We start from the raw sequence: 12,294 nt of genomic DNA, 5'->3' as shown, positions 1-12,294 counted from the left end.
TTATACTCTGTATGATAGTTACCTCAAATCAGGACAAAATATACATTTGCCTTTTGGAGAATAGGTTATATCAAAATAGTATAACTTGTGAAGGACATATTTTAAAAGGTTCATCCAACCTTTAAAATGTTTTATTTCTGGAGCACTTTGCCCAGTGAAAGTCATATTTGTCCAAATATTTTTCAGGGGCCTCAGAATAGGCCTCAGTTCACAATGGCAAAGGGAAGACCTTTCTCTCTGTCTCTCTCTCTCACTGTCCACTCTGCCTGTCAAAAAAAAAAAAAAGGATAGGCCTCAGTTCATAAGTGGCAAACCTGATATGCAAATTCTGGTGGATTTTTTGAGGCTTTTGTCTTGTGTCTAATTTAAAATTTTTTCCTTATGCACCCCCATTATTATTCCTGAATATATCTCCTATAAATATAACATTCCTCTATAGGGGTGGTGGAATTTGTTTCTGGAAAGTATGAGTATCCACTAAGTAAAGACAGTGAACCTCTCCCTTAGCTTTATCAATATCATCTTCCTTCATCTCCAGTGAGCAGCATATTCATGCGAGTATGTTTATTGTTCCAAGTGTGAAGAGAGGTGGGAAAAAAAAGAGCTCCATCATACAAAGAAGGGTTCTCTTGATAAACGTCTCTTATATATATATTGGCACAACATATATTTCCCTGTTCTGAAAGAGGCACCTGTCCTGAATTGAGTGCTTTGTTGTTTCTCAATTTGAGAGACCAGACTAGGCTTCTGATCACAGCATCATGGTAGGTGGAGGCTCAGTACATTTCCCCATAAGGGGAGAGTTTGGGTCCTACTATGTAAAAGTAGAGCAGCCAGTGTGGACCACAAGCAAGGTTATCTGTGAGATGCAAGTGACGGTGCCATAGAATAGCAACTGGGGAATTAGGCAGAGCACTTAGCGTGGAGCTTCCAGAGTGAGTAATGCAAGGACAAGTGGCAGATTTATTGCCTGGGTTCTTGTGTCTGATATAAGAAAGATTATTCGAGGATGAGGTGAAGTAAAGGTTGGTGGAAGAGTAAGATTTAATTTTAGCAAGGCACAAGTGCACAGTTGAGAAGAGAGTCTTGGTACACTAAAGTGAGCTGTATACATTGAGATTGTGGAACTAACTTTTTTATATAAATCTTGAAGTAGTGTAGGATATTCATTAGTGTTGATACCTGGGGTGGAGTTTTCCAGGAAAGGGTAGAGGTTTCTAGAAATTTGGTGACTGCCCATTTTCCAGTGATTCTGGGAAATCTAGATATATTATGGCACTCTGTAAATGATGGAGAAAGGGTAGTAATTTTATTATAATGATGATATTATAGGCTACAGATCATTGTGAGGGCATGACTAGCAACCATATTGCCCATTTCCAGTGTGATCTATACCTGGAGTCATGGTCTCTTTTGCAGCAGTAATTTGGGATTACCTCAGCCACAGCACAGAGGTAAGGATAGTGAAGCGTAGAGTTGGTGGGGATGTCAGTAGGTGCTTTCCCTTTTTGGCTGCCTCTTTTATGCTAGTACAAAGCATAAATGCCTAGACATTGGAAATTTCATCATTTTTTTCTTTCACAAAGAAACTCTAATAGTAGGACACTATAATAATTTGAGTAACTATTTATGGACCATAATTTTTTTATTTAAAAATATATTGAGGGTGATCTGTGTTATAATAAATTATCATTTCATTTTGTTCATAGTTTTGTAGCAATACTATGATCATTTATCTGAAATGTACCACAGCATGCTCTTCTTAAGGGTGTAGGGCTTATTTCACATCCTGTTTTCTGCTTGCGATAGAAAATGCAAGAGCAAGAGAGATTCAACTATAGAAAAGCCAGAACCAAGACAAAAGTAACCATACAAAGGGTTTAGCTGCAAACAATCACAAAAAGATTTGGCTATTGAAATGAAAACAACCGTAAAAGACATTTGGGTACAAGGCCTATAAATTATTTTCCTCTCTCTAACAGGAATCCAAGATCAAATCAAATACACATTAGTCTTCCTAAAGGAGTTGCCCCAAAATGAGGGGAAGGTGGTACTCAGTTGTACATACCAAGTCAAATTGCCCTGCTCCAAGGCAGAACAGAGGACCCACAGAATCAAACATTCCTTTGCTTCCACAGTATAGTGCTTGGGGCACTGGACACCTCTCTCTGTGGAGAGCCCAGGGGAAAGTCTCAGAAAAAAAGAGTTTTGGCATCTGATAGACGTTTCCCAGTGAGGGTCCTCTGAACAGGTGTTGGCTCCCCTCACATAGCTTGTTCTTGTTTGGTGGAACAAAAATTGTCACCAAGTTCACAATCATCTGCCCACCACATGAAAAACCTGACAACTCAAGGGTGAAGTGTTGTGGCAACAAAAGTGAGTTTAATTGGAGTACTAGTAAGCGGAGACATTTACAGGACTGGTGTCTTAGAAGACCCATCTTTGCTGTTGCTTTGTAACTAGTCCATTTTAAGTATGAGCAGCACAAAAGGGGTCAAGTTCAAAAGTTGGGGAATCACTGTAGATACCTGACACCAACAATTGCCCCAGAAGCATTGTGGTTGCATCTGTGATTGGTTAGTTGACTTTGGAAATGTGGGTATGTTCAAGCTGCTCCTACATACTGTAAGAAGGCAATCATTTCTTTGCATTCTCTCCTTAGGTCCCAGGGGGATAGGCACTCTGGGTAAGAGCTATTTGCAGGTACTCCCAGATGAAAGCAGATTTCTGCAGGTGGCTGACATGTCCATGTGCAGAGCTGGGCAGAAATCTTCTGATCAAAGCTGAAGGTAGTGAAGGAGACAGTGGCAATGTGGAGATGCACTTACCAAGCCTTTTCCCCCATTTCAGTTACAAATGCAGCCACATGCCCTCAACTCCTTCCAAGTTGGGGTTATTAGAACCTCATCTCTTAGGACATTCAGCTTTATCTCCTGCTTTGCCTAGGAGCTTCCAGTTTCTTCATTTTTGACTAGATTTCTACCAATTGCCTACACTTGTGACTGACTCAGGTTACTTTAGTAAGAGACAGGTATTTATAATTAGTTCGTGAAGCTTACTCATAAGCTGAACATTTTAACATCATTTACATTAACATCCATAAAAATATAGCACTTCTTTGTTTAGATTGCATTTAGACATACAAACTAAATATGAACAAGTGAGTGAATGTGTTCCCCACTTTGGAGAAGTTTATAGAAGAGATAGTATCATAAGCGCACTAAAACGCAGCCTACATATCCTCAACTGTTCACAATTGTGCTAATACGGGTGCTCTGATTTCTCTTAAAGTTTTAGTTTCCCATGTTCCGGAGTTATTGACTTTGTGATCTTTCTGAAGTTATCAAATATTTACAGGTCTGCTAATGTCCCTTGTAAAGTTTTCATTTTCTTGTGTTGTCTAGTATTTCTTTCTTTCTTTTTAAGATTTTTTTATTTATTTGAAAGACAGAGTTACAGAGAGAGACAGAGACAGAGAGAGCGGTTTTCCATCCACTGGTTCACTCCCCAGATGGCTGCAACAGCTGGAGCTGCGGTGATCCAAAGCCAGGAACCAGGAGCCAGGAGCCAGGAGCCAGGAGCTTCCTTCGGGTCTCCCACGTTGGTGCAGTGGCCCAAGCACTTGGGCCATCTTCTACTGCTATCCCAGGCCATAGCAGAGAGTGGGATCAGAAGAGGAGCAGCTGGGACAAGAACCAGTGCCCATATGGGATGCAAGCACTTCAGGCCAGTGTGTTAACTTGCTGCGCCACAGCACCGGCCCTGAGTATTTTTTTCTTGAAGTTACTTCAATCTACTGCTGTTCCAGAATAGCTCTTATGGCCACAGGCTGTTTCCAGGCTACACTGCGACATTATATGGTGTCTCTCCTTCTTGAGTCACTGCATCCCTGTGAAATCTACATTATTTCTACATCAATTCTCTCTGTTGTTCTTGAATATTCTCTGACATAGCCACCCTTTAGTAGATATTGCTTACTTTCTACAAACTAAGTATGTGAGAAAAGCTGTTTTTCCCTTTTGCCTCTGACCTCTGTCACTATCACCATGGCAGTTGTGGTGCACTGTTTCAGTACTTCAGTTCTCCCAGCATTTCACTCACCTAGGAACATTTAAATAATAAACAAGAGCCAAAATCAACAATCAAATCAAAAGATGTCCATTTCATTCCCATACATTTTTGTATTATATATTAACTATAAGAAATCAGAGAAAACATATTATATTTGTCTTTTTCAGACTGGCTTATTTCACTAACCATTTATGTATGTATATATATATATATATTTTTTTTTTTTTTTGACAGGCAGAGTGGACAGTGAGAGAGAGAGAGAGACAGAGAGAAAGGTCTTCCTTTTGCCATTGGTTCACCCTCCAATGGCCCGGATGGCGCCACGGCTCACTAGGCTAATCCTCCACCTTGTGGCGCCGGCACACCAGGTTCTAGTCCCAGTCGGGGCGCCGGATTCTGTCCCAGTTGCCCCTCTTCCAGGCCAGCTCTCTGCTGTGGCCAGGGAGTGCAGTGGAGGATGGCCCAAGTGCTTGGGCCCTGCACCCCAAGGGAGACCAGGAGAAGCACCTGGCTCCTGCCTTTGGATCAGCGTGGTGTGCCGGCCGCGCCGGCCATTGGAAGGTGAACCAACGGCAAAAGGAAGACCTTTCTCTCTGTCTGTCTCTCTCTCTCACTTTCCACTCTGCCTGTCAAAAATAAAATAATAATAATAAAATAAAAGTTTTTCCTGTTGGAAAGCAAGGGAGAGATGTTGGTAGACAACTCCTTGGGCAGACACAATTAAACATGATTTTTTTAAAAAGCAGAAATCTACATAGGAGGACTCCTAATTACATATTTGAATCTCCAAGGCTTTTGGGGAACACTAGCTATATTAAAAAGAGAATGTTACTTGAAGTAGTTGAAAAAGCAACTCCAAGTTTAGGAGTTACAACCTTAGCAGAGGTGTTAAGATCAAAATTATGCCACTTTTATCACTGAATTATCTGCAGCTAATCTTTTATGTTATACTAACTTCTCTGTGAATTAGTCTCGATAAATTTTTCAATTCATTTTTCTCTTCTAGATTATTTGGAGGTTAGAAATAATCTGTACATAACAAATAGAAAAGAGGCCCAAAATTTTTATTTTGACTATTGGGAATAATGAGTATGAAAACAGAAATTTGGCAGATATTTATTTTTTACTACAAACTTGAAGGGAAAGAAGAAGTTGCCATACTAAGTAAATATAACATTGAGAGGCTCTATTATATCAATCTAAAAATGTTATTTATTTACATCAGAAACACAGGAAAGCACCCAAGTTAGTAGTAGTAATAAGTAAATACATTAGGAATGTTAAAAATAAGTATCTATTTGAATTTAAAATGAAATTCTTAGGCTGCATTTAATTTCTAAGTATTGATTGAGTTGAAGAATTGGTGGAGTATTGCACCAATAATCTATGAGTCTTTATTAATTTAAACTGTTAATATTTAATCATTTAGTATTTTAATTCAATTTAGTAAACGTCTCTTAAGTTTATTGGAAACTTAATCCTGGGGGTATTTCGAGAGATGTGAAGGGAGAGAGGGAAGTTTGGCTATCTTCTTAGAATTGTATCTATGCAATGCATGGAACCTGTTCTCTTTACATTAAAAACATGTAAAAATATTGGAGTTAAAGAATTGAACCTAGGGGCTGGTGCTGTGGTGTAGGGGGTAAAAGCCACTGCCTGGAGTGCCAGCATCCCATATGGGTGCTGGTTCGAGTCCCAGCTGCTCCACTTCTGATCCTGCTCTCTGCTATGGCCTGGGTAAAGCAGTACAGGATGGTCCACGTCCTTGGGCCCCTGCACCTGCATGGGAGACCTGGAAGAAGCTCCTGGCTCCTGGCTTTGAATCGGTGCACCTCTGGCTGTTGCGACCAATGGGGAGTGAACTAGTGGATGGAAGACCTCTCTTTCTCTCTGCCTCTCCTTCTCTTTGTGTGTAACTTTGACTTTCAAATAAACAAATCTTTTAAAAAAGAATTGAACCTAATAAGATGTAAGATCAATAAATTAGCATGTAGAATACATTCATAACTAGGGCTGCTTTACCCATTAGGTGCTGTAGGCACAGTCCTTCATTCCTATATTATTCTTCAATGGCCAAAAAACTTTTTATAGCCTGACAATCTAAAATATTGTGTCTAAGGTATGAAAAATTAAATTAATATATTAAATTAAAAAAACAAATATGTAGTTAGTCATAGGTATTTCAGTAAAAAATGTTTTCTCATTCTAAGTACTTCTGATTAAGGATGACAATTCCCCTGAAATCACAGAAAATCATAATACTTCAGCATGAACTCTTTACTAGACAGTATCTCAACTGTATGGTTTGCAGTGGAAGGGAATTTAGTATCAGTGCCTTGACCGTGTTTTGTTTTTTCCTCCACAGTGACTAGTAATTCCTCCAGAAGACAATGGATGACGTCGGGGATCTCACAGAGAAATGAGAATTCTGCCTTCCCTACCCTGGTCACAGCTGAAGGAATTAATAAACAGAGTGTGGATGAGCTTGCGTGCCAGCATGTCTGTTTTTTCTTTTCTAAGTCTGTTTTTCTTTCCCACTTACAACAACGCAGAAATCAGCCACTGGGGCTATACCTCTGACATTTCAGGATCCTTAATTGAAGAGGGCATTCCAACTAGAGCATCTCTAGTCCTATTAGAATCCTTGAGCTCTTCCCATTGTCCTCTCCTTGACTTTTCTGCACCTGCCATCTCCTTCTCATTTACTGCCCAGGGCTCCATGTGTATCCTCTGTCCTCACTCAGTATGGTCTCTGGCTGGTTAGACCATGCTGTTCCTCCAGGATCTTCTCACCAGACACAGCTGACCCCATGAAGGTCTAGGAAATCCAGGTGTTTAACCTTCTTGTGCTCCCCATAGCCTAACCTGGACTTCTGTGAGAGGCTCTGTTTTGCCTTAGGGACTGTACTTGCCTGACTGGGAACCTCTACCAGATAGCTTTCCCTTGCCCTTTATCCAGGTGACCAACAGGGCCAGAAGACAGGCAGCTTCCAAAAGACCAAAAGGGTTTGAGCTTGACTCTCAGTGACGAAAGCTAACCCATTTTCAGAATTTGGTGCAAAGAAATGAATTAGGAAAAGTTTTTTTCATGTTGCATTTTCCAAGAAAAAAATTGCGTAGAATCATTTAGGTCTTTAATTAGTTGTTTTGCCAAATTCAGTAATGATTTTCTCTGGAACTAATGATTTGGGAAGGGGTTAAAATGACAGATTCAACTTAACAGAACTATTAAAAATTCCACTTGATTTTATTTATTGATTTGACAGGTAGAGTTATAGACAGTGAGAGAGAGAAACAGAGAGAAAGGTCTTCCTTCCGTTAGTTCACTCCCCAAATGACTGCCATGGCCGGCAGTGCACCAATCCGAAGCCAGGAGCCAGGTGCTTCCTCCTGGTCTCCCATGCGGGTGCAGGGCCCAAACACTTGGGCCATCTTCCACTGCCCTCCTGGGCCACAGCAGAGAGCTGGACTGGAAGAGGTGCAACCAGGACTAGAACCAGGCGCCCATAAGGGATGCCGGCGCAGCAGGCAGAGAATTAACCAACTGAGCCACGGTGCCGGCTCCCCACTTGATAGTTTGTAAAGCTTATTAATTTCCCTTAATGGTCAATATCTTTGTATAAATTCATTTAAAAAACTATACATGGATTTCAAAAGAATTTTACACTGAAATATATATATATATATAACATTTTGGCTTTGTTTTAAATATGAATATAGAAAGATTTATTTGAAATGATATTCTCTTCAGTGGATTTTATTTCTATCAAAGTATACATATGATTTTCATGATTATTGTTATGAAGACACTTTTAAATATAAATTTTGATATAGTTAGTTTTTAAATGACCAGTCAGCTCTTTCATTAAGAAATATTTAGCATTAGCATAAATTATTTTATCAAACATTTGTTTATATGGAAGACAATTTCCAATTTTTCATTATACATTTTCATTTCCATATTTTTGATTAGTATTATTTTTCTCTCCAATAAAATTTATAATCTTTTCCTCATAATTAAAAGACACTAAATACATCTAGAAATGAAATACAGCTATATTTAACCTAAAAACCTTTTATTTAATGTGTACAAGCTTCATGCATTTCATACATAGAAATTTAGTAGCATAGTAATTTTCCTCACCCTACCTTCACTCTCACCCACACTCCTACCTTTCTTCCTCCTCCCTTCTTTATATACAGAAGATCGATTCAGTATATACTAAGTAAAGATTTCATCAGTTTGCACACACACAGAAACACAAAGTGTAAAAATACTGTTTCAGTACTAGTTATAGCATTACTTCACATTGGACAACCCATTAAGGACAGATCCCACATGAGACGTAAGTACACAGTGACTCCTGTTGCTGACTTAACAATTTAACACTCTTGTTTATGGCATCAGTAATCTCCCTAGGCTCTAGTCATGAGTTGCCAAAGCTATGGAAGCCTTTAGGGTTCACCGACTTTGATCTTATTCTGACAGGGTCATAGTCAATGTGGAAGTTCTCTCCTCCCTTCGGAGAAAGGTACCTTCTTCTTTGATGGCCCTGTTCTTTCCACTGGGATCTCACAGAGATCGTTCATTTAAGTCTTTTTTTGCCATAGTGTCTTGGCTTTCCTTGCCTAACATACTCTCATGGGCTCTTCAGCCAGATCCGAATGCCTTAGGGGCTGATTCTGAGGCCAGAGTGCTATTTAGGACATCTGCCATTCTATGAGTCTGCTGTGTCTCCCACTTTCCATGTTGGATCATTCTTTCCCTTTTTGATTCTGTCAGTTAGTATTAGCAGACACTAGTCTTGTTTGTGTGATCCCTTTGACTCTTAGACCTATCAGTGTGATCAACTGAGAACTGAAGTTGACCACTTGGACTAGTGAGATGGCATTGGCACATGCCACCTTGATGGATTTACCCTACATTTAAAATGTGTCATTTTAATATTATCACAAGAAATTGTAGTATCAAGCATCCTTGTACAGAGGCCTTTACATACATAGAAATAAATGTCAGATAAGTTCCAAAAGGTAGAATTAAAATGTCTATAATTGACAAGTCATAATTGTGTTAACATATGGAGTATCAGGTAATATTTTAATTTGGAAAGAATGTTGGGGTCATGTATAAAGCTAATTAGCATAACCAACACTTTGTTTACCTAGAGTTTTTAGTTTGCTTTTTAGTTTTTTATTGATTTTTTTAACTTTTATTTAGTAATTATAAATTTCCAAAGTAAAAACTTTGGATTATAGAATTGTCCCCCTATAACCTCCCTCCCACACACAACCATCCCATCTCTCGCTCCTTCTCCCATTCCATTCACATCAAGATTCATTTTCAATTATCTTTATATACAAAAGATCAACTTAGTATATACTAAGTAAATAACTCAACAGTTTGCACCCACACAAAAACACAAAGTATAAAGTACTGTTTGAGTACTAGTTATACCGTTAATCCACATAGTACAACACATTAAAGACAGAGATCCTACATGAGGAGTAAGTGCACGGTGACTCCCAATGTTGACTTAACAAATTGACACTCTTACTTATGTCAGTAATCACCCTAGGCTCTTGTCATGAGCTGCCAATGCTATGGAAGCCTCTGGAGTTCACCAACTCCGATCTTGTTTAGACAAGGCCATAGTCAAAGTGGAAGTTCTCTCCTCCCTTCAGAGAAAGGTACCTCCTTCTTTGATGGCCCGTTCTTTCCACTGAGATCTCACTCGCAGAGATCTTTCATTTGGGTGTTTTTTTTTTTTTTTGCTAGAGTGTCTTGGCTTTCCATACCTGAAATACTCTCATGGGCTCTTGAGCCAGATCCGAATGCCTTAAGGGCTGATTCTGAAGCCAGAGTGCTGTTTAGGACATCTGCCATTCTATGAGTCTGCTGTGTATCCCGCTTCCCATGTTGGATTGTTCTCTCCATTTTAATTCTATCAGTTAGTGTTAGCAGACACTAGTCTTGTTTATGTGATCCCTTTGAGTCTTAGACCTACCATTATGATCAATTATGAACTGAAACTGATCACTTTGGACGAGTGAGATGGCATTGGTACATGCTACCTTGATAGCATTTAATTGGAATCCCCTGGCACATTTCTAACTCCAGCATTTTGGGCAAATCCGATTGAGCATGTGCCCAACTGTACATAATTTCCCTTTCTTATACCCACTCTTACATTTAACAGGAATCACTTTTCAGTTAAATTTAAATACCTATGAATAATTGTGTGTTAATTAAAGAATTCAACCAATAGTATTAAGTAGAACAAAAATACTAAAAGGAACAAAATAGTAAGTTGTCCCTTGACAGTCAAGGCAAGGGCTGATCAAGTCAGTGTTTCTCATAGTGTCCATTTCACTTCAACAGGTTTCCTTTTAGGTGCTCAGTTAGTTGTCACCGTTCATGGAGGACATATGATATTTGTCCCTTTGGGACTGGCTCATTTCATTCAGCATGATGTTTTCCAGATTCCTCCTTTTTGTTGCAAATGACCGGACTTCATTATTTTTTTTAATGCTGTGTAGTATTCTATAGAGTACATGTCTTTATCCAGTCTTCTGTTGACGGGCATTTGGGTTGACTCCATGTCTTAGCTATTGTGAATTGAGCTGCAATGAACATTGAGGTGCAGACAGCTGTTTTATTTGCCAATTTAATTTCCTTTGGGTAAATACCAAGGAGTGGGATGGCTGGGTTGTACGGTAGGGTTATATTTGGGTTTCTGAGGAATCTCCATACTGACTTCCTTAGTGGCTTTACCAGTGTGCAAAGTTTGGTTTTTATAAACATGTTTAATTGACAGATAATAAGTATGGAGCACAAGGTGATGTTTTAGTTTCATTATATACTGTAGTAAGATTCACTCAACCAGTGAACATGTCGTTCATTTTAACAAACTATCATTCTGAGAAGTAGAATTTGACTCTACTTTTAAAGTGCTGTTCCTTTGGCTGGGTGGAAAAAGATGGAGGATTTTCTTGCAGCTCTTCTCCATTTTCACAGTATATGCAAACGATTTTGAGGTGGGTGTTGATGGATATTATGTAATAGACACACAGGATCCAGGGAGTGCTCAAGGTGTTCGTCAACACTGCATAATAGAGCTTTTGAAATTAACAATAGATAATATAGACCATCTTGATCAAATGTACTTCATCAATGATTAGTAAGTCCATATGGTTTTCCCTAACTTATTCTAATATAATGTTATTGATGAGGAACATTTTAGCTTTTACTTTCTTATGTGAGGCCAGTTCATATTATCTCACTTTTTTGGAAAATTTTATTTTACCCCCCTTATCTGGAAAGCATATAATGAATTCCCAAATCAAGCATTATAGATTAATGACATTCATAGTGCCAGTTAGGTACTGGTTAGGATAGACAATAAATTCTTAGAAGATTTTATTTGAAAACAGATTGGCCTGTCAGCCAGGGAATGGCTGCTCCGAAGGCTTGGGAGTTTGTTGCCGGACTGGGGGAAGACTGTGGTGGGAGCTGCGGTGGAGTTGGGAGTGGCAGTTTTGAAGCAAGGATTGTATCCTGGAGCTGCTTTCCTGGCCAGAAAGTCCAGGTGGCACAACCACTTTAAAAGGGTCTCCATCTGTGCCTTGTATTTTTTGTGAAGAACATTTTCCTGTGGCTGAACAAGACAGACTTCTGAAGCACATGGTTATTGAGCATCAGATTGTCATAGTTGATGTCAAGTTGGTTACTGATTTCCAAAGGAAAGAGGAAGAGGTTCACTGAACAGCCCATCACAGATTTTTGTACAGTGATCAGAATCCATTCCACAGCTCCAACTGAAGAACAAGACAATTATTTTTTTTGTTTTACCAGAAGATAGAATTCTTAGAGAAGAGCTTCAGAAACAGAAAGTGAAACTCCAGGCTCCTCATCAAGATCTCAAAGGACCCACTGCATGCTTTTCTTCCCCACTTGCTCCTCTGCTCACTGTACTGCAGCCACATGGACCATGTCTCTGCAGCCACATGGACCAAGTTCTTCACAGCTTCAAGGCCTTTTGCACTTACTGTTTGCTCTGCTTGCTGTACTGTCGTTCCAAATGTTATGACTTTATGAAAGGGAAAGGACCAGTTTTAGAAGGAGGTTCTTCTGGGGTGAATCTCTAGAATGACAGTACAGGGAAACAAATGCCTTGGAAGTGCTTTTTGAAGATAAAGCATTTAGAATAATTCTGATGGTTGACT

Source organism: Lepus europaeus, chromosome 16 (genome assembly GCF_033115175.1).
Source record: "Lepus europaeus isolate LE1 chromosome 16, mLepTim1.pri, whole genome shotgun sequence".
NCBI classification, from domain to species: domain Eukaryota; kingdom Metazoa; phylum Chordata; class Mammalia; order Lagomorpha; family Leporidae; genus Lepus; species Lepus europaeus.
Note: the sequence above shows the minus strand (reverse complement) of the source record.